This window comes from Aquarana catesbeiana, linkage group LG01 (genome assembly GCF_042186555.1).
Source record: "Aquarana catesbeiana isolate 2022-GZ linkage group LG01, ASM4218655v1, whole genome shotgun sequence".
NCBI classification, from domain to species: domain Eukaryota; kingdom Metazoa; phylum Chordata; class Amphibia; order Anura; family Ranidae; genus Aquarana; species Aquarana catesbeiana.
In genome coordinates this window covers 82,462,604-82,485,150 of record NC_133324.1, presented here as the reverse complement: position 1 = coordinate 82,485,150, position 22,547 = coordinate 82,462,604, and the positions used below count along the sequence as shown (strand labels likewise).

Sequence of the window (22,547 nt, the reverse complement as noted above, 5' to 3'; positions counted from 1 at the left end):
GCCCAGAACTATATGCGCATCTCTAAGATGCAGGTCTTCAAATAACCCATTTAAACTTGCGCTGTTTCTATCTACTTTTGGTTTCAGCTACCCCCACTCTATCTTTAACAAAATTAATTGTGTTAAAATGTTCTATAATCAAACTGGGTATGTTCCCAACTATATGTAGCTTCAACTCTTTAAACAAATCTGACCGCTCCCGTCTACTCATGGGAGCGTATAAATAAAATTATCTCAACTACTGATTAAATAATACTAACCAAAACGACATGTGACCTGATATGGACATTCTGATCAGCCACCAGAATACCAACCCCGGCATTCCTATTATCACCACATGCTGACCAGACATAATATATCACCCAATCAGGAGGCTTGGGTGGTTGCTTAAAGTAGCATTCCTGAAGGCAAAAGATATCACCCCCATTTATTTTTAAGTCTTCAAAAATAGCCTCTTGCCTGGCAGAAGCCCCAAAACCCCTCACTTTTAGGGATACAAGCCTAATGTTTATTCATCCACAGAGAATAATACTTCCCTCCAGTCCCATCACTTGCTCCTGAGAATTGACATATGTGCTTCAGTACCACACTGCTTTCACCATCCAGATATTCTATGCCAGGCGATGGACTAGCCGGCTGAAAAATCTCTGGTGTCCCAGGGCTTGCTGTCGGGGACTCAAACCAAGCCCCCAATGTTCCCATTACTTCAAACGGGTTGCTCACTTCCAACACAGGGGCTGCCTTCATCTTCTTTTTGGCTCTCTTGTCTTTGGGACCATCCAGCGCATCTGCTTTTGTTTTAGCCCCAATTGTCTCCATCTGATCTTCCTCTGCATCCTCCTGCTCCTCTGGTTCCCACTGCAATTTAGGCCTCCAACTCGCCCACAAGGGACTCCACCTCCTTCTCCATCTCAGCTATGACTTCGCAAGCACTGGCCCACCACAATCAGACAGGTAAACCCGTAGGAGCAGAGAGGCCCCATCAGAAGATCTGGAACACAGACATCCCACCAGGTTTTTCGTGTTGAATGGCGACATGAGGATAACCTAAGGGAGCCTGGAGATTTACCCCCCATAGGAACACCGGGAGCGTCAGCAAGCTAAAAGGCCTTGGCTAGGCTAAAGCAAAGCCACTTGCCCTTTTATGCTTGCCATCTGGTAAGCAGGCTCTACTACTAGGGTGGATTGTCACTACTGCTTAGAAGTGCACGGTGGTGGTGTTTTCACTTTGAAATAAGGACTTGGAGAAATCCCCTTGATGTCATTTATATGAACTTTTAATAATTTTAGCGCAGCTTTTTACAGGACTGGCCCACCACTACCACCCACCGTTTCTGCTTCTTCCTCAATGTCGAGATGCGCTTCCTTCTCCTCAGCCACCCCCTCCTCTTCTGACCTCTCTGGGGAGTCAGACAGCACCTGTGCGGACAACGGCCGCCCATTCTCAGAAGTACGCTTAACAGTGTCTGCATACAAGAGATAGGCCCTCATGATCCACTGACAGTTTTTGACTGTGCCCATTCTCAGAAGTACGCTTAACAGTGTCAGAATACAAGAGATAGGCCCTCATGATCCACTGACAGTTTTTGACTGTGTGGTCACGCTTCCCACACACATCGCAGGTGTGCTTCATCAGACATGCCCCTGCCTCATATCCCTCCTCACCACGATTTCGGCACTTTTTTTGGACATTACAGTTCTCTTTAGTGTGGCCAAAAGTGAAGCATTTTCTGCAGTATCCAGGCTGTCCCGGGTAGAACAGGAATCCTCTATTACCTGCCACTGAAAAATTAGATGGCGGATGGCGCACGCCACCAATAACCCCATTAGTCCACTTTTAATTCGACAAAAAATTTAAGCTTACCGTTAAATATCCCGAAACGGTTGGTTAGCCTGAAACCTCCTTTCACAGAGGAACAGTACCTTCTCAAGAAAGCCACAATCAGAGCAATGTCTGTGTAACGGTTAAAGAGATGAACCACCAAAGGCTTCTCCTCCATAGCATATAGCGGATCAATCCTGAAGGGCCTAATAAGTTCATTACTTTCTTTCTCCAGTTCCCTGCAGTTTTCAAACACGTCCATACAATAGTTACAATGAATAAAGGAGACATCGTAATACCTTGGTGCTGAATGATCTTGGATGCAAAAGATATGGCATACCTCCACTCCAATGGTCTTTACCAGCAATTCCTCCATGAGGTAATCCAAATTCACCTTCCAAATATAATCAGACCACACCTGAAAGCGCAGGGTATTCTGAATACCGTCTCTCTCAATCTTCCTCTCCATAAACTGATCGCAGCTCAGCTCCTTTCGACAGCCTGAAGCCTTACTGCAATCTACATACTGCAAAGAAAGATTTAGGCCTGTTCTTAGGCCAAACACCCACCACAAATGCAGGCCTTTAAATAACCTAGCAATGTTTGCTAGCACAGCTGGACACACCCAGTAAAGGACACACCCACCAGTGTAACTATCATTGATTCTGTCTCTTCATGTAGGCCTCAAGTGTTCACACTTGTTCATCAGGAATACACACTCTTTACAAAGGAAAGAATGCATCAGCATAGATATCTGTGCAGGGTAAACCTCAAAATAACAAATGTCCAAGGCTCTGGCCATGATCAGTGATCTCAAAAATCTCCAAATTAAACTTGTACGTTGTTGGGCATGTGGAGGGTACAAAACAGGAAATGAAAACCTTGTGAGGGCTGCTTCACACAAATTAGTGACAAAGCGCATTCATCATTCATCATTAGCAAACAACATTAAAATATGTGTGCAGGATCACTCCAGACTTATATATCCATATCTGGCCCAAAACACCACAGTTCTAGATTTGGTGCAAACCCACACTTGCTTGATTTATAATGTTATTTCTTGGGGTTCCATTATGTGAAACCCATCAAAAATGTAATCACTGGTGAAAAAGAAATTTTAACACCACAAAAGAGGAAGAACATACAAACCTCTAGGCAGGTAGCGGGATTGTGATTCCAACCTAGAACTTCAGTGCTGCTAGGCAGAAGTGCTAACCAGTTAGCCACTGTGCTGCCACATGTATGTAGGCTGCATCTCTGTGGTGTGAAACAGTTCTAAGTTCCAGGGGTTTTCAAGAAGTTAATCAATGCAGATGTACTGTGGAAGGCCAGGGAGCCATTGAACAACCTGTTTCTGGCATATGTCATGTGTTTTGAAGGCTGGATATGGCTGATTACTGTCAGCATGCTGAGAGATAAACAGCTGTCATTTTGTGGGTTTAAGCTTGGTAAGAGGCTGCAATTAGTGCTGGTGGGGAAATGTCAAGGCTGACTATAGTCCTTGCCCAAGGAAAACATATGATATGATTTGTAATGGTGGTGGAACCCTCCTACACATAAATACTACATTTAGACATAATTTATGGAGGAACCTGAGTCAGGAGCTATGTTTAACAACATGAGGAGAACAGACAACTTCTCTACATGAAGTGGCATGTTTGGAATTCAAACCAAGAACCTCAGTGCTGCTAGGCAGAAGTGCTAACCTGTTAGCCACTGTGCTGCCACATGTGGAACCATCCTATACATAAATACACATAAATACTGCATTTCTTTGGACATATAGATGGTGGAATTACATTAGTCAGGAGGTTATTCTTCTTGATTTATTCTGTGATGTTAGGTGGTTCTTGGTGTGTGAGTGTAGATAGTGATGTTACCCTCTGAAATTTGGGAATTACATTTTTATTTCTGATGTCTGTACACATATCACATTTTTGGGCTCGAATTATAATCATTTGGAAATACAAAACAACACACAAAATTGTGACTCTTTTTAAATTAGCATCAGCAATGGTATTGTTTGTGGTTTGTAAAGACACCTGTGTGAGTTTGGATAAAGATTTTTGTGAGATGGACAGCAACAAGTGAGAGACACAGAGAAAAATATATTTTACCAAAACATGAAAACATTAAACATTCTAGCATTCGTAAAAACAAAATAGATGAGAATAAGCAACATTGTTGCAAGGACAATTTCTTTGATAGAAAGATACATTTGATTTCAACATTAAAAGTATTTATTTGGGGAAGGTACAATCATACCATTATGAATGACAAAAAAGAAAAAGGAATGTGACTTTGTGTGATACATGTCATTGAATGAATACCTTATTCATATTATTCGTTGAATTGTTTATTAATTACAAATCACGTTATAAAAAGTATCAATCTGTGATAAAGGACACAATATATACTTATACACTATAATTATAATATTATAATATAATTATAATTATTATACTATAATATAATGTATATATAATTATACACTTGTATAAATATACAGTTATTATACAAAATAAAATACAACATGATTGGCAGTACAGTTACATAAAAACACTTATCCATTCATAATGGTTCAATAAACATAAGCAGTTGCTCATGGTGAGCCAAACTTGTCTGGGCATCAGTTCGATGTATACTCGACGCACGTTTCATGGCTCATGCCAATCATCAGGAGTAAAATGCTAATGCAGCCCAGTGTCCAAGGGAAGACAGGGGACAGGGATGACGATCTCCTCCGGGGCTGAGGTGAGGAATCCCATCCAGACCAGAGACAGCAGCCAGTTGAAGACCAGGCGACCATGTCACGACCATGTGAATCTGGTGTATGCTTAACAGTCCACACTGCTCTTGTGTATGATTCTATAGCCGTATGCATGCCTGGAATCCCACTTGTGTGAATGGCCCATTCGGGGTATTGTTTGTTGAATTTTGAGGAAAATAATGAATTTAATCCATTTTGGAATAAGGCTGTAACATAACAAAATGTGGAAAAAGTGAAGAGCTGTGAATACTGTTTGTTCTCCCAAGTGGATCATCAGCTCTATGTGAGAACCCAACAGAAGATCCTCCTCTGCATCCAACACAGCTGTGTCAGGCTTTCAGGCTACGTGTTTGATTTTCAAGGTATTTTTATCACTGGTTTCAATAAATTCTCATGCCACGTACACACAAGCAGAATTTCCGACAGAAAGAGTCCGATGGGAGCTTGTAATCATATATTCCGACCGTGTGTATGCCCCATCGGAGTTTTTCTGTTGAAAATTCAGACGGACTTAGATAGAGAACATGTTCTATATTTTTCCGATGGAACAAATTACTATCAGAAAAACCGCTCGTATGTATGCTTTTCCGACGCACCAAAAACGACGCATGCTCTGAAGCAAGTACGAGACGGAAGCTATTGGCTACTGCCTATTGAAATTCCGTTCTTTGGACCCATCGTACGTCACCGCGTTCTGGACGGTTGGAATTTGGTGTGACCGCGTGCATGCAAGACAGCTTGACCGGAATTCCGTCGGAACTCCATCATAAAAACCTTCAGATTTTATTCCGACGGCAAAACCGGTCGTGTGTACAGGGCATCAGAGTCTCTGATAGAGGGCATATGATACAGATGAGATTTTCTGCACCCTTTAGTCTAGCGCATTTTTATTTTTCATAGCAATATATGAAAAAATTCACAGAGGTAGCCTGACTGTTGGGCAGAGCTGTACAGGAAGAAGGGAGGGAGATTTCCTTGTAGGGTCCAAGACAGCTACAGACCTGGAAAGAGACTAATACTGCTTTAATACACTCAGATAAGGGAGGATTTATAGCTCCCCCTTCCAAAACTAATATTATAATGTTAGTTTATTTATAAAAAAAAAAAAAAGGTTGCAAAATGAATCTGTTGTATCCATTGATCTTTTATTAGCTTTTAATGAACTATTTTTGTGTTCTTTTTGTAATGTTTACCTTTAATCAATTCAGCCTCGTAAGATTTGGCTGCTCAATGACCAGGCCATTTTTTGCGATATGGCACTGCATCACTTTAACTGACAATTGCGCGATCGTGCCACACTGTACCCAAACAAAATTGACATCCTTTTTTTTCCCACAAATAGAGCTTTCTTTTTGTGGTATTTGATCACCTCTGCGGTTTTTATTTTTTGTGCTATAAACAAAAGAAGAGCGACAATTTTGAAAAAAACACAGGGGGGGTTTATTTACTAAAGGCAACTCCACTTTACACTATAAGTGCACTTGGAAGTGCAGTCGCTGTAGATCCGAGGGGGACATGCAAGGAAAATAAAAAACAGCATTTTTGCTTGTACATGATTGGATGATAAAATCATCAGAGCTTCCCCTTATTTCACATCTTCCCCTCAGATCTACAGCGACTGCACTTCCAAGTGCACTTATAGTGTAAAGTGGAGTTGCCTTTAGTAAATCAACCCCAATAGCTTTTACTTTTTGCTATAATAAATATCCCAATTAAAAAATAATAATATTTTTTTTCCTCAGTTTAGGCCCATATGTATTCTTCTACATATTTTTGGTAAATATATCGCAATAAGCGTATTTTTATTGGTTTGCGCAAAAGTTATAGCGTCTACAAAATAGGGGATAGATTTATGGCCTTTTTAATTTTTTTATTTTTTTTTACTAGTAATGGTGGTGATCAGCGATTTTTATCAGGACTGCAATATTGCAATGGACAGATCGGAACACTTTTGACACATTTTTGGGACCAGTGACAATTATACAGCAATCAGTGCTATAAAAATGCACTAATTACTGTGTAAATGTCACTGGCAGGGAAGGGGTTAACTAAGGGGCGATCAAGGGGTTAACTATGTTCCCTAGGTGTGTTCTAACTGTGGTGGGGGGGGGATGGGACTGACTAGGAGGAGAGAGAGATTGGTGTTCATGCTTAGTATGAACACACGATCTGCCTCCTCTCCCCCGAGAGAACACACTGATCCCGGTTCTCGCTCTGTCATGAGCGATCGCGGGTGCCCATCGGTCATCGCACCCGCTGGGCGCTCACATCAGCTCCGCGCGCCCCCTAGTGGTCAAAAGGGGAACCGACGTAAGGTGACATTGTTTCACCCAGGGTAGCCAACCTGCCGCAGTACAACTGCAGCAGTTGGTCAGGAAGGGGTTAAAGGAAACAAATGGTTTTGGGCCAGATTTATTTTCATTTATTTTGAAGTGTAAGTCTAGCCAAAACTCATTGTTTGTCTTGGATAGAATATGGAAGGTTTAGAGTCACTGTAAGATTTTTTTACTGGTTGCTTGGGCTGCATTGGATAGATTTACCCTTGCTTTTTGTCCAAGTCACAACCGTTTTGGGGGGAGAAGAGGTGATGGCAATTGTTACATTTTGCGGGCAACAAACAATCAATCGTTACAATATGCAGGCAATGGCTGAAGCTGAGTCCCCCTTACCTTTACTCAGCCATCAGGTCCAGTAACATGTTGTAGTTTCCACATTGCTCTGGAACACACCTCCTCAGTGGCCAGAGTCATAGCGCTAGCTTATCTCTCCAGTGGACATCTAGTTCAACCTATAAAAGAGGAATAAAAAAAAAAATCATACAATATCATGTACACAATCCTATACCCACAGTAGATCCAGAGGAAGGCGAAAAACCCCAGCAAAGCATGATCCATTTTGCTACAGCAGGGGAAAAAATTCCTTCCCGATCCCCTGAGAGGCAATCAGATATTCCCTGGATCAACTTTACCCATAAATGTTAGTACTAAGTTATATTATGTACATTTAGGAAAGAATCCAGGCCTTTTTTAAAGAAATCTACTGAGCTTGCCAGAACCACCTCTGGAGGGAGTCTATTTCACATTTTCACAGCTCCTATTGTGAAGAAACCTTTCCGTATTTGGAGATAAAATCTCTTTTCCTCTAGATGTAAGGAATGCCCCCGTGTCCTCTGTGATGACCTTAAAGTGCATAACTCAACACCAAGTTCACTATATGGACCCCTTATGTATTTGTACATGGTGATTATATCCCTCCTTAATCTCCTCTTCTCAAGAGAGACTAAATTCAGTTCCTTTAATCTTTCCTCATAGCTGATCTCCTTCATGCCTCTTATCAGTTTAGTTGCCCTTCTCTGCACTTTCTCCAGTTCATCGATATATCCTTTTTTTGAAAAGTGGTGCCCAAAACTGAACTGCATATTCCAGATGAGGTCTTACTAATGATTTGTACAGGGGCAAAATGATCTCTGTCTCTCTGGAGTCCATACCTCTCTTATTAAAAGAATTGACTTTGCTCGCTTTGGAAACTGCAGCTTGGCACTACATACTATCATTAGGCTTATGATCTACCAAACCCCCAGTTGTACTCCCCCTTGTATGTATAATGCATGCATATTCCTAGCCCTCAAGTGCATAACTTTACTAATATCAACATTAAACCAATACATGGGCACCAAACAGGCAATTGTTACAACACTCAAGCAACAACAGGTATATGTTACAATACATGGGCAACAACTGGGCAATGATTTCTATACATAGGCAAGAAATGGGCATCACAATATGCCCTTCTATCCACACGCTTCCTCAGCAGCCAGAGCTACAAAGCTGGCTTATGTCTCCAGTTGCTGTGTGACTTAATGGGTAACACTAACATATATAATACATGGGAAACAAACAGGCAATCATTAAAACCCATAAACAAAAACAGGTAAATGTTACTATACGTGGACTACCACTGGACAATCATAGCTACACATAAGCAAGAAATGGGCATCACAATATGTCTCCTAGCCACACACATCTTCAGTGGCCCAAGCCACAGAGTTAGCTCATCACTCTAGCCACTCTGTGACTTCAGTGGTGTTACTAACTTCACTTCTTCTTCTATCAGCCAAGCAGTGTCAGAGCAGAAGAAACTACCAGCAGCTCTGAGATTTGGTAATGTGTTGGATTATCCAAAGTTTCTGACTGAAATTCGGAAAACTCTCATCTGAGATATGTACACAATATCCATGTGGAGGTTTGTTAACTTTGTGATGCATTTTATATTCTGATAATTGAAGAGTGGTACATTTACCAAACGGCAAATGCTACACACAGATAACAAACCACGACATGAGACTTATGTAGGAATTTTATGGATTTTAGTTTAGTAAATCCCAAGGTTGTTAGGAGGTCCTTCTGTTTGGTCACTAACTGGCTGGATGAAGTGGTGATGTTAGTCTTGCTACTCAACTCAAGTCACACTGTGGCTCTTACCACCAAGGACGTGTGTGGCCAGAAGGAAACAGTGGCGTCACTAGGGTTGGTGTCACCTGGTGCGGTAATACATGGTGTCACCCCCCCACTCCCCGGTACTAAGCAGGCTAGTGGGTCAGTGTGGTTCTCCCCCCCCTTAACCTACCACAATAGATGGAGATGGGATGTGATTGGGGGGATGGATGGAGCCGGAATTGGATCGGGGGGGTGGATGGCGCGGGGATGGGATCAGGGAGGTGGATGACGTGGGGATAGGATCAGGGGGGATGGATGGAGTAGGTATGGGATCGGGGGGGATGTATGGAGCCAGGATGGGATTTAGGAGATAGATAGAGCCGGGATGGGATCAGGATCAGGGGGGATGGCTGGAGCGGGTATGGGATCGGGGGTTGGGTCGAGCTGGGAAGGGATGGGGGGAATGAATGGAGCCAGGATGTGATCGGGGGAATGGATAGAGCGGGGATGGGATTGGGGGAATAGATGGAGCCGGAATGGGATTGGGGATGGGATCAGGGGGGTGGATGGAGCAGGTACGGGATCAGGGGGATGGATGAAGCCGGAATGGGATCGGGGGGATGGATGGATGGAGACGGGATGGGATCGGGGGGATGGATGAAGCCGGGTTTGGATCAGGGGGGATGGATGGAGCCGGAATGGGATCGGGGGATGGATGGAGCCGGGATGGGATCAGGGGGGATGGGTGAGCGGGTATGGGATTGGGGGGATGGATGGAGCTGGGATGGGATCAGGATCAAGGGGGATGGATGCGCGGGTATGGGATCAGGGGGATGGATGAGCGGGTATGGGATCGGTGGGTGGGTGGGTGGAGCTGGATGGGATTGGGGGGTGGATGGAGCCAGAATGGGATTTGGGGGGTGGATGGATCCGAGATAGGATCTTTGATTTGGGGGGGGTGAAAGGATATGTGCTAGGGGGTGCTTTGGGAGGGGAGAGGAATTGCGCTGGGGGGAGGGGGGTCAAACTTCAAATCTGCCCTCTCCTACTTCTAGTACAAGTCCTCTCCAACCCAAAACAAAGAGCACCCCCTAGCACCTATTCTCTAACCCCCCTAAAAGCACTCCTGGCAGCATAGTTGTTACCTGGCAATGCCCCCAACCACTATGCCCCCCTCCTCTGCAACACTCCTGTTGCATACCTCAGGGCAGGTGCTGTAGCATGATGTTGTCCCTCCACATCCTCGGGTCTTCCTCCCTGCCTGTGTACATGTCAGAGCCAACTCAGCCAAGGAGGAAGCTGCAGTGAGTGCAGCCGCGGCCGCGCCGTGTGGAGGTGTGTGTGGGGACGGTCGGGTCCCGGGCAGCCAGTCTATTTCTGCCTCACTCCCTCCTCCCCCACTCTCCCCGCAGATCGCAAAGAGCAGAGGAGAGGAGATCCCGGAAGGGAAGGAGGGAGCCGAGGCGGAGGCGCCCCTCTCAATGCGGTGCCAGTCTGAGCCAGGTGTCATCCTCTGACGGGTGTCACCCGGGTGCGGGCCGCACCCCCCGCACCCCCATAGCAACGCCACTGGGAAATATTATGATTATGGCTTATTTATTGCCCATGTATAGTTATGATTGCCTGTTTGTTGCACGTGTATTGTAATGCTGGCACATGTGGCCACTTGTTTGTATTGTAATGGTTTCCTGTTTATTGACCATGTATGGACAGTTTTCTGCCTACATATTGTCAATCGGTGCTGTTTGGTTAGACTGCAATAGTTTATAACCCCCCTCTTCCTCCCCCAATTTGCCACAGAATGTTAAGCATGCTGCTATTAATCCCACACATTCACTACAGCATGCTGCAGTGGCGTAGCGTGGGGGGTGCAGGGGGTGCCGTGGCCCCGGGCGCGATATTTAGGGGGGCGCCAGTATGTGTCACTGGCTACTGAACTGAACATGGCAGCAAGCAGAGCGCAGGGGAGAGAAGAATGTGAGCCGCCGCTGTGTTCTCCTCCTGATCGATGCAGCCAGGATAAGAAGGTAAGTGAGAGTCTTGTTACTGGGAGGGGGAGGGAGGGAGGGGGGCGAGAGAGAGAGACTGTAGGCAGGACAGTGTAGTGTAGTATAGTATGGAGGTCAATGTAGTGTCACTATGGGGGGCAGTGTAGTGGACAGTATAGTGTAGTATAGTGGTCAGTGTAGTATAGTGGACAGTGTAGTATAGTGGACAGTGTAGTATGGTGGACAGTATAGTGTAGTGGACAGTGTAGTATGGTGGACAGTATAGTGTAGTGGACAGTGTAGTATGGTGGACAGTGTAGTATGGTGGTCAGTGTAGTATGGTGGTCAGTGTAGTATGGTGGACAGTGCAGTATGGTGGACGGTGTAGTATGGTGGTCAGTGTAGTATGGTGGTCAGTGTAGTATGGTGGTCAGTGTAGTATAGTGGACAGTGTAGTATGGTGGACAGTGTAGTATGGTGGACAGTGTAGTATGGTGGTCAGTGTAGTATGGTGGACAGTGTAGTATGGTGGACAGTGCAGTACGGTGGACAGTGCAGTATGGTGGTCAGTGTAGTATAGTGGACAGTGTAGTGGTTAGTGTAGTGGTCAGTGTAGTGGTCAGTGTAGTGGTCAGTGTAGTGGCTAGTGTAGTGGTCAGTGTAGTGGTCAGTGTAGTGTAGTATAGTGGTCAGTGTAGTGGTCAGTGTAGTGGTTAGTGTAGTGGTCAGTGTAGCATGGTGGTCAGTATAGTGTAGTATAGTGGACAGTGTAGTATGGTGGTCAGTATAGTGTAGTATAGTGGTTAGTGTAGTGGACAGTGTAGTATGGTGGTCAGTGTAGTATAGTGGTCAGTGTAGTGTAGTATGGTGGTCAGTGTAGTGTAGTGGACAGTGTAGTATAGTGGACAGTGTAGTATGGTGGTCAGTGTAGTGTAGTATAGTGGTCAGTGTAGTGTAGTATAGTGGTCAGTGTAGTGGTTAGTGTAGTGGACAGTGTAGTATAGTGGACAGTGTAGTATGGTGGTCAGTGTAGTATGGTGGTCAGTGTAGTATGGTGGTCAGTGTAGTATGGTGGTCAGTGTAGTATAGTGGACAGTGTAGTATGGTGGACAGTGTAGTATGGTGGACAGTGTAAGATGGTGGACAGTGTAAGATGGTGGACAGTGTAGTATGGTGGTCAGTGTAGTATGGTGGTCAGTGTAGTGGTTAGTGTAGTGGTCAGTGTGGTGTAGTGGTCAGTGTAGTGTAGTATAGTGGTCAGTGTAGTGGTTAGTGTAGTGGACAGTGTAGTATGGTGGTCAGTGTAGTATAGTGGTCAGTGTAGTATGGTGGTCAGTGTAGTATGGTGGACAGTGTAGTATGGTGGTCAGTGTAGTATGGTGGACAGTGTAGTATGGTGGACAGTGTAGTATGGTGGTCAGTGTAGTATGGTGGTCAGTGTAGTATGGTGGACAGTGTAGTATAGTGGTCAGTGTAGTATGGTGGACAGTGTAGTATGGTGGACAGTGTAGTATGGTGGAGAGTGTAAGATGGTGGAGAGTGTAGTATGGTGGTCAGTGTAGTATGGTGGACAGTGTAGTGTAGTATAGTGGTCAGTGTAGTGGTTAGTGTAGTGGTCAGTGTAGTGTAGTATAGTGGTCAGTGTAGTGGTTAGTGTAGTGGACAGTGTAGTATGGTGGTCAGTGTAGTATGGTGGTCAGTGTAGTATAGTGGTCAGTGTAGTATGGTGGTCAGTGTAGTATGGTGGACAGTGTAGTATGGTGGTCAGTGTAGTATGGTGGTCAGTGTAGTATGGTGGACAGTGTAGTATGGTGGACAGTGTAGTATGGTGGTCAGTATAGTGTAGTATAGTGGACAGTGTAGTGGTTAGTGTAGTGGACAGTGTAGTATAGTGGACAGTGTAGTATAGTGGACAGTGTAGTATAGTGGTCAGTGTAGTATGGTGGTCAGTATAGTGTAGTATAGTGGACAGTGTAGTATAGTGGTCAGTGTAGTATGGTGGTCAGTATAGTGTAGTATAGTGGACAGTGTAGTATGGTGGTCAGTATAGTGTACTATAGTGGTCAGTGTAGTGTAGTAGTCAGTGTAGTGTAGTGTAGTGGTCAGAGTAGTGTAGTGGTCAGTGTAGTATGGTGGACAGTGTAGTATGGAGGACAGTGTAGTATAGTGGTCAGTGTAGTATGGTGGTCAGTATAGTGTAGTATGGTGGACAGTGTAGTATGGTGGACAGTGTAGTATAGTGGTCAGTGTAGTATAGTGGTCAGTGTAGTATGGTGGTCAGTATAGTGTAGTATAGTGGACAGTGTAGTATAGTGGACAGTGTAGTATAGTGGTCAGTGTAGTATAGTGGTCAGTGTAGTATGGTGGTCAGTATAATGTAGTATAGTGGTCAGTGTAGTATAGTGGTCAGTGTAGTATAGTGGTCAGTGTAGTATGGTGGTCAGTATAATGTAGTATAGTGGACAGTGTAGTATAGTGGTCAGTGTAGTGTAGTATAGTGGACAGTGTAGTATGGTGGTCAGTATAGTGTAGTATAGGGGTCAGTGTAGTATGGTGGTCAAGTGTAGTGTAGTATAGTGGACAGTGTAATGTAGTATAGTGGACAGTGTAGTATAGTGGTCAGTATAGTGGACAGTGTAGTGGTCAGTGTAATATAGTGGACAGTATAGTATAGTGGTCAGTATAGTATAGTGGTCAGTGTAGTGGACAATGTAGTGTAGTGAACAGTGTAGTTCTCAGTGTAGTGGTCAGTACTATTGTATTTGAAGGGACTCAGGGATAGCTAAAAGTCTGCAGGTTGGGGGGGGGCGCAACTTACTTGCCTTGCCCCGGGTGCTGACAACCCACGCTACGCCACTGGCATGCTGTGTGGCACTTTCATCCCTGTATTGGGCGGGGGTGCACTATACAGTGAGGGGAAAAAGTATTTGATCCCCTGCTGATTTTGTATGTTTGCCCACTGACAAAGAAATGATCAGTCTATAATTTTAATGGAAGGTTTATTTTAATAGTGAGAGACAGAATAAAAACAAAAATATCCTGAAAAACGCATTTCAAAATAGTTATGAATTGATTTGCTTTTTAATGAGTGAAACAAGGATTTGATCCCCTATCAATCAACAAGATTTCTGTCTCCCAGGTGTCTTCTATACAGGTAATGAGCTGAGATTAGGGGCGCTCTCTTAAAGGGATTCAGATTCCAAACTCTCCACCATGGTCAAGACCAAAGAGCTGTCCAAGGATATCAGGGACAAAATTGTAGACCTACACAAGACTGGACTGGGCTACAAGACCATCGCCAAGCAGCTTGGTAAGAGGGTGACAACAGAAGAAACACAAAATAACTGTCAATCTCCCTCGGTCTGGGGCTTCATGCAAGATCTCACCTCGTGGAGTTTCAATGGTCATGAGAACGGTGAGGAATCAGCCCAGAACTACACAAGAGAACCTTGACAATGATCTCAAAACAGTTGGGACCATAGTCACCAAGAAAACAATTGGTAACACATTACGCTGTGAAGGACTGATATCCTGCAGTGCTCGTAAGGTCCTCCTGCTAAAGAAAGCACATGTACAGGCCTGTCTGAAGTTTGCTAATGGACATTTGAATGATTCAGAGGAGAACTGGGTGAAAGTGTTGTGGTCAGATGAGACCAAAATCGAGCTCTTTGGCATAAACTCAACTCGCCACGTTTGGAGGAGGAGGAATGCTGTCTATGACCCCAAGAACACCATCCCTACCGTTAAACATGGAGGTGGACAACTTAACTGCATCAAATGGCCATGTACAGTCAAATATTGGGTGAGGACCTCCTTCCCTCAGCCATGGCATTGAAAATGGGTCGTGGATGGGTATTCCAGCATGACAAAGACCCAAAATACACGGTCACGGCAACAAAGGAGTGGCTCAAGAAGAATCACTTTAAGGTCCTGGAGTCAGGGGCGGATCCAGAGTCTAGTCTCGGGAGGGGCACTGCCAGAAAATATGTTTTTTTGTGGGCAATTTATCGAGGAAATGGCTGGTGTTGGTGCTTCAATTATCCCAGCACCATGGTTGTTATTTCTATTAATATATTGTAATGTATGTGTAATATAAAATTTAATGGTTCAACTCACCATAATGCAGAATCAGTGGGAGCCCTGAGCGTGTCACTTGCCACCGTCGCCTGGCACACTTTGCGGATTATCACTTGCCACGTCACCTGCCACATGTTGCAGATTGTCACTTGCCTGCCACCAGATGCGGATTGTCACCTGCCACATGTTGCGGATTGTCACTTGCCACGTCACCTGCCACACGTTGCAGATTGTCACTTGCCACGTCACCTGCCACCAGATGCAGATTGTCACTTGCCACGTCACCGGCCACACATTGCGGATTGTCACTTGCCACGTCACCTGCCACCAGATGCGGATTGTCACTTGCCACGTCACCTGCCACACATTGCGGATTGTCACTTGCCTGCCACCAGATGCAGATTGTCACCTGCCACATGTTGCGGATTGTCACTTGCCATGTCACCTGCCACCAGATGTGAATTGTCACTTGCCACATCACCTGCCACACCTTGCACATTGTCACTTGCCACGTCACCTGCCACACATTGCAGATTGTCACATCACCTGCCACCAGATGCAGATTGTCACTTGCCACACATTGAGGATTGTCACTTGCCACATCACCTGACACCTTGCGGATTGTCACATAGCTGCTAAGGTGGTGTTTTGCTTGCCTCCTTTCAGATCAGGCAGCAGAGAGATAATGTAATCTCTCTGCTGCCCACACTGCCTGTACATTGAGGGCAGAAGTTACTGCAGGGATGCGGGGCAGTGAGAGATGATGTCATCTCTCTGCTCCCCTGCACGCTGGCTCGCTGATTGGCCAGCCGCCCCCACTCACACCACCTAGCCTGCTCTCACCCGCCCAAGCCGCCCGGTCCTCCCGCGGAGCCGCCCGCTCCCGCATCCGCTCAGGGAGCCTCCCGCTCCCTCATCCGCTTGGGGAGCCGCCCGATCCCTCATCCGCCTGCTCTCTCACCCGCCCGCCCGGCCCGCAACAAATTTCTCGGGGTGGCAATTGCCCCGTTGCCCCCCCTGGATCTGCCCCTGCCTGGAGTGGCCTAGCCAGTCTCCAGACCTTAATCCCATAGAAAATATGTTAAGGGAGGGGAAGGTTTAAGTTACCAAATGTCAGCCTCAAAACCTTAATGAGATGGAGAGGATCTGCAAAGAGGAGTGGGACAAAATCCCTCCTGAGATGTGTGCAAACCTGGTGGCCAACTCCAAGAAACATCTGACCTCTGTGATTGCCAACAAGGGTTTTGCCACCATGTACTAAGTCACGTTTTGCGAAGGGGTCAAATTCTTATTTTACTCATTAAAATGCAAATCGATTTATAACTTTCTTGAAATGAGTTTTATTGGATTTTTTTTGTGTTTATTCTGTCTCTTAATGTTAAAAAAACCTAATTAAACTTAATTAAAATTATAGACTGATCAGTTCTTTGTCAGTGGGCAAACACACAAAATCAGCAGGGGACCAAATACTTTTTCCCCCTCACTGTAAGTGCTACCATCAGCCCCAGCCCCACAATTTCAGGCTCATGGAGTATAACCGCTTCCTGACCAGCGCACACCGATATACGTCGGCAGAATGGCACTGGTGGGCAAAAGGCCGTACAGGTACAACCCCTTTAAGAAGCGGCGCTGCACGTACGCCTGCTGCGTTCTCCATGACCGTGACCGTGGCTCCCACGGACTCGATGTCCACCGGGTGCCTGCGATCGTGTCACGGAGAGGTAGAACGGGGAGATGCTTTTGTAAACAAAGCATTTCCCCGTTCTGCCTAGTGACAGGACAGAGATCACTGCTCTCTGTCATTGGGAGCAGTAATCGCTGTCATGTGTGTTGTAGCCCCTCCCCTCACAGTTAGAATCACTCCCTAGGACACACTTAACCCCTTCATCGCCCCCTAGTGGTTAACCCCTTCACTGCCAGTGTCATTTATACAGTAATCAATGCATTTTTATAGCACTGATCCCTGTATAAATGACAATGGTCCCAAAATAGTGTAAAAAATGTCTGATGTGTCCGCCACAATGTCGCAGTCCTGATAAAAATTGCAGATCGCCATCATTACTAATAAAAAAATAATAATAATAAAAATGCCATAAAACTATCCCCTATTTTGTAGACGTTATAACTTTTGTGCAAACCAATCAATATACGCTTATTGTGATTTTCTTTACCAAACATATGTAGAAGAATACATATCGGCCTAAACTGAGGAAAAAAAACGTTTTTTTATATATTTTTAGGGGATCTTTATTATAGCAAAAAATAATGCTTTTTTTTTTTCAAAATTGTCGCATTTTTTTGTTTATATCGCAAAAAATAAAAATCGCAGAGGTGATCAAATACCACCAAAAGAAAGCTCTATTTGTGGGGAAAAAAAAGACGTCAATTTTGTTTTGGTACAACGTCGCATGACTGCGCAATTGCCAGTTAAAGCGACGCAGTGCCGAATTGCAAAAAGTGCTCTGGTCAGGAAGGGGGTAAATCCTTCCGGGGCTGAAGTGGTTAAAGCTGAACTCCAGGCAGATAAAAAAGAAATCGAATTATAATGCAGCTGTGTAATCTGTAATGTCATTATTTTTTTAAATGCAAGCAGTGTAAGTAAAACAAAACCAAAGAAAATTCCCAGCTCAACTTGCCAGCCAGCCTGCAACCAACCAGATGAACCTGTCTACCAGTCTGCATTAAAAACGGGGGTTTAGTTTGCAAACATTTGCAAATACATGCGTAAGCTGCAAAGGGCACGACAAAGCACCCCAGTTTTATCTGCAGTCCTATGGCCAGTAATAGGTGGGGGCAGTGGCTATTTGTTTGTACAAGCAGTGTAAGTACTTGAATTTGACCTGGCACCAGTCTATTGCTGCCCCTGTATAGCAGGGCTGGAGAGTAAGAGAAAGAAACAGTACAATGGTCCAATCAGTTCATATGCTAACAAGAAGCATGCTGATAGGAGAAGAGAGAAGGGTGACAGGTAGGCTCATCGGTATGCTGCTTCTTCTTTCATTGTCCAGGATGACCAGGGCTTGGGGAAAGAGAGTTGAATGATGCTGGCCATTATACCAAGGACATCTAGGGGCTGAAAACTAGTACTGCCAGTATGTCACCGGTTTTAATATTTCATTTTTTTTAATCGGCTGTGCATTTTTTCTTGTGATTTTTGTGTACCAAAGTACCAAAGTTACTAGAGGAGATCAGAATACCGAACAGGTGCTGTAATTGTAACTTTCACTTTGCAGGTGATATTTCCATGATAAAAGGTGACTTATGGTCTGAGCAGGTCACGTCATTTTAAATAAATCTTAGCAAAAATTTAGGATACACTAGTGAGAATAATACATAGAATTCATATGCTTTCTTCTCTGCACAGTCCTACTGTATCTGTGGATTGGTTTTACCTTATTACATGCAGCCAGTCATCCGATCCGAGTGCATTTAAATTGTCAGCTATACAAATCTTTCTGTTCTGGGGACACAGACAGGTGTGTCATTGCCCAGAAGCAAACACCTGTCGCAGCATTTCAGGGCTCCCGAATTGCCCAACTCAGAGTAACGTTTAACCCTACACATACTTTACAGGTTAAACCTAAAGTCCACACGCTGTAGTAAGGTTCAATGTATATCAGGGGGTGTTGTCACCATCATCCAATCAGATTTCACTTTTATTTTACTTGAGAAAGGTAGAAAAAGTATTGTGTTAGGCTGGATTCACACCTATGCATTTTTGCAGATTTGCACTACAGAACGTGTTCCATAGGAAACCATGGTAAATGGACTGTAGTGCAAATCTGCAAAATGCAAAAAGCACTAAAAATGCCTAGGTGTGAATCCAGCCTTAGAACAAATGGTGCAGGTATGTTTTAAGAACATTGAAAGCCTATTCAAAGTGTATAGGCTTCATTAATGCAACGCATGTGAATATTGTAACTGTATGTCGTTAATTTAGTATATTAGTTCATTTTTCCTATTTTACAGTGCAGCAAAAATGACATTATAGTTGCCACTGGTTGGGTGGTTGTTGTCATGGGAGGAAAGAGAGCAAAACTGCTGCTGGTATAAAGTGCAGCTCCTCAGGGTACACATACCTGCAGCAGCCATCCCACCCTCATGCCTGCATCTGTCTGTTTTGATAGGCAACATTTTGATGCCTCCTGATAGTTCTGAAGCTTCGGCGCTTTTTCCTTCTATGCTCTTCTTTTGACACGTTCATACAGTTCTAAAAGTTGGCCACTTTTCTACTCATTTTTTTTTCTTAATCAAGAATTTTTTTATTTACCACCTGCCAACCACCCTATAGCAGTTTTAGTGCTACAGGGCGTCCACTGTGCGCAGGATCATGTATATATATATATATATATATATATATATATATATACTACAGTTCCAGGTAGGGAGCTGGTCAGCGGATTCGATGTCCGCCAGCACCCACCGATCAGCAGCCAAGGTGAAAGAACTGTAAACAAGGCAGGTTGCCATTCTTGTATATACACTGAGCAAAATTATAAACGCAACACTTTTGTGTTTGCCCCCATTTATCATGAGCTGAACTTAATGATCTACGACTTTTTCTATGTACACAAAAGGCCTGTTATTTTTTTTTCCTATTTTTCTATTTTGTTCACAAATCTGACTAAATCTGTGTTAGTGAGCACTTCTTTGCCGAGATAATCCATCCACCTCACAGGTGTGGCATGTCCAGATGCTGATTAGACAGCATGATTATTACACAGGTGTGCCTTAGGCCGGGTTCACACTGGTGCGACACGACAGCCGTCCTACTTTGGATCTGACTTTGCCCTGTGACTTGAAGCCAACATACATCCGACTTTCAATGAACGGGGATCCGACTTGGATCCCCGCCAATTCCAGGCACTGTGTTTGGTATGAATCTTGAGGGGGAACTCCACGCCAGGCCCTTCGGTCTGGTGTCTGGTATGGATTTTAAGGGGCACCCCCTACGCCAAAAAAACGGTGTGGGGGTCCCCCCAAAATCCACACCAGACCCTTATCTGAGCATGCAGCCCGGCCGGTCAGGAAAAGGGGTGGGGACGAGCGAGCGCCCCCCCCTTCCTGAAATGTACCAGGCCACATGCCCTCAACATGGGGGGTGGGTGCTTTGGGGCAGGGGGCGCCCTGCGGCCCCCCCACCCCAAAGCACCTTGTCCCCATGTTGATGAGGACAAGGACCTCTTCCCGACAACCCTGGTCGTTGGTTGTCGGGGTCTGTGGGCGGGGGGCTTATCGGAATCCGGGAGCCCCCTTTAATAAGGGGGCCCCCAGATCCAGGCCCCCCACCCTATGTGAATGAGTATGGGGTACATCGTACCCCTACCCATTCACCTAGGGAAAAAAGTGTCAATAAAAAAGCACACTAGACAGGTTTGTAAAGTAATTTATTAGGCAGCTCCGGGGGTCTTCTTCTGACTTTGGAGGTCTCTTCCTTCTTCTCCGCGCTCTCTGGCCTCTTCTCCATGCTCTTCCGGTTCTTCTCCCGCTCTCCGGTGTCTTCTGCCGGGCTCCTCCGCTATCTTCTGCTCTTTTGCCCGCTCTTTTGCTAGCGGTGGCCCAGTCTTCTCCGTCGTCTTCTTCCCTCTTCTCTTCTTCCAATGTTGACACAACGCTCTCTCCCGCTATAATAGGAGGGGTGGGGATAATTGCTGGGATGAGGAAGAAGAGGGGATTGATTGTGCTAGGCCTGGGGATTTTGGGGATGGTGGAGGGGTGCTTGTGCCGTGTAAGGGGGAAGAAGATTTTTTATTGGGGGGAGGGGTTGTTCTGGGAGGGGGAGAATTGATATTTGTTAGTGGGGGTGGAGGGTGAGCATAAAGACTGGGGCTGGATTGTGTCAGTAGAGCAGTGGATGGTGTCAGTAGAGCAGTGGACGGTGTCAGTAGAGCAGTGGATGGTGTCAGTAGGACAGTGGACGGTGTCAGTAGAGCAGTGGACGGTGTCAGCAGAGCAGTGGACGGTGTCAGTAGAGCAATGGACAGTGTCAGTAGAACAGTGGATGGTGTCAGTAGGGCAGTGGACGGTGTCAGTAGAGCAGTGGACGGTGTCAGTAGAGCAGTGGATGGTGTCAGTAGAGCAATGGACAGTGTCAGTAGAACAGTGGATGGTGTCAGTAGGGCAGTGGACGGTGTCAGTAGAGCAGTGGACGGTGTCAGTAGGGCAGTGGATGGTGTCAGTAGAGCAATGGACAGTGTCAGTAGAACAGTGGATGGTGTCAGTAGAGCAGTGGTTGGTGTCAGTAGAGCAGTGGTTGGTGTAAGTAGAGCAGTGGACGGTGTCAGTAGAGCAGTTTTTGGTGTCAGTAGAACAGTGGATGGTGTCAGTAGAGCAGTGGTTGGTGTCAGCAGAGCAGTGGATGGTATCAGGAGAGCAGTGGTTGGTGTCAGTAGAGCAGTGGTTGGTGTCAGTAGAGCAGTGGACGGTGTCAGTAGAGAAGTTTTTGGTGTCAGTAGAACAGTGGATGGTGTCAGCAGAGCAGTGGTTGGTGTCAGCAGAGCAGTGGATGGTGTCAGTAGAGCAGTTTTTGGTGTCAGTAGAGCAGTGGATGGTGTCAGTAGAGCAGTGGTTGGTGTCAGTAGAGCAGTGGTTGGTGTAAGTAGAGCAGTGGACGGTGTCAGTAGAGCAGTTTTTGGTGTCAGTAGAACAGTGGATGGTGTCAGTAGAGCAGTGGTTGGTGTCAGCAGAGCAGTGGATGGTGTCAGTAGAGCAGTGGTTGGTGTCAGTAGAGCAGTGGATGGTGTAAGTAGAGCAGTGGACGGTGTTAGTAGAACAGTTTTTGGTGTCAGTAGAGCATTATTTTTACAATATTATTATTATATTATAGTTTAATTTTTTACAAAGATATCTTTTTCTCTTTTTTATTTTTTTTTTAGGAGCCATGTTGGGGGGGGCTTTGGTGGCGTTTACTAGAACTGATCAGCTCTTAGTAAATGCCTGCCGGCCCTCCTGTCTAGGTGTGAGAGGGAGCATGGGGAGACACAGTCCAGTCTGAATAATGTGTCCAGGTTTCAGGTGGACTGAAACTCGGACACATGATTCAAAACCTCGACAGTTCAGGTAAATCCCGGACAGGTGGCAACCCTAGGCACCAGGATAACTATAGAGTGTGAATCTCCGCGGGGGGGGGATTGCAGACAGCAATGAAAATCCTCCCTACTCTATCCAGAACTAAACGAGTAAAGTTTTGGCTTTACATACATATACTTTGACCTGAAAGGGAGAAATACCTCACGTTATCGAATTGCCCGGACACCATCTCCTGTTAGGAGAACCACATTCCAGTATCTTTCAAACATTAAACTGGTCAGGTAAAACACGCTCTGCGGTGGACCTTGAGTTGAAGTCTAGGAAAGGTTAACAATTATTGACGACACATAAAGATTAAAATGTGCCCTGACACTATTTGCATGTTGTCAGTACTTTGGAACCCTTAGTAGATTTGGCAGCCTGAG

The 22,547-nt window shown here is 45.3% G+C and overlaps 1 long non-coding RNA gene across 2 annotated transcripts in view; it reads right to left on the bottom strand.

Moving 5' to 3' along the window:
- Positions 1-4,367: 4,367 nt before the first annotated feature.
- Positions 4,368-22,547, bottom strand: part of LOC141132511 (uncharacterized) — a 109,317-nt gene continuing 91,137 nt past the window's right edge. For both annotated transcript variants that reach the window (XR_012242919.1, XR_012242920.1), the window contains exons 2-3: positions 7,262-7,380; positions 4,368-4,798 (exon numbers count right to left, since the gene is read on the bottom strand). This is a non-coding gene — a long non-coding RNA (uncharacterized lncRNA). The remainder of the gene's footprint in view (positions 4,799-7,261; positions 7,381-22,547) is intronic.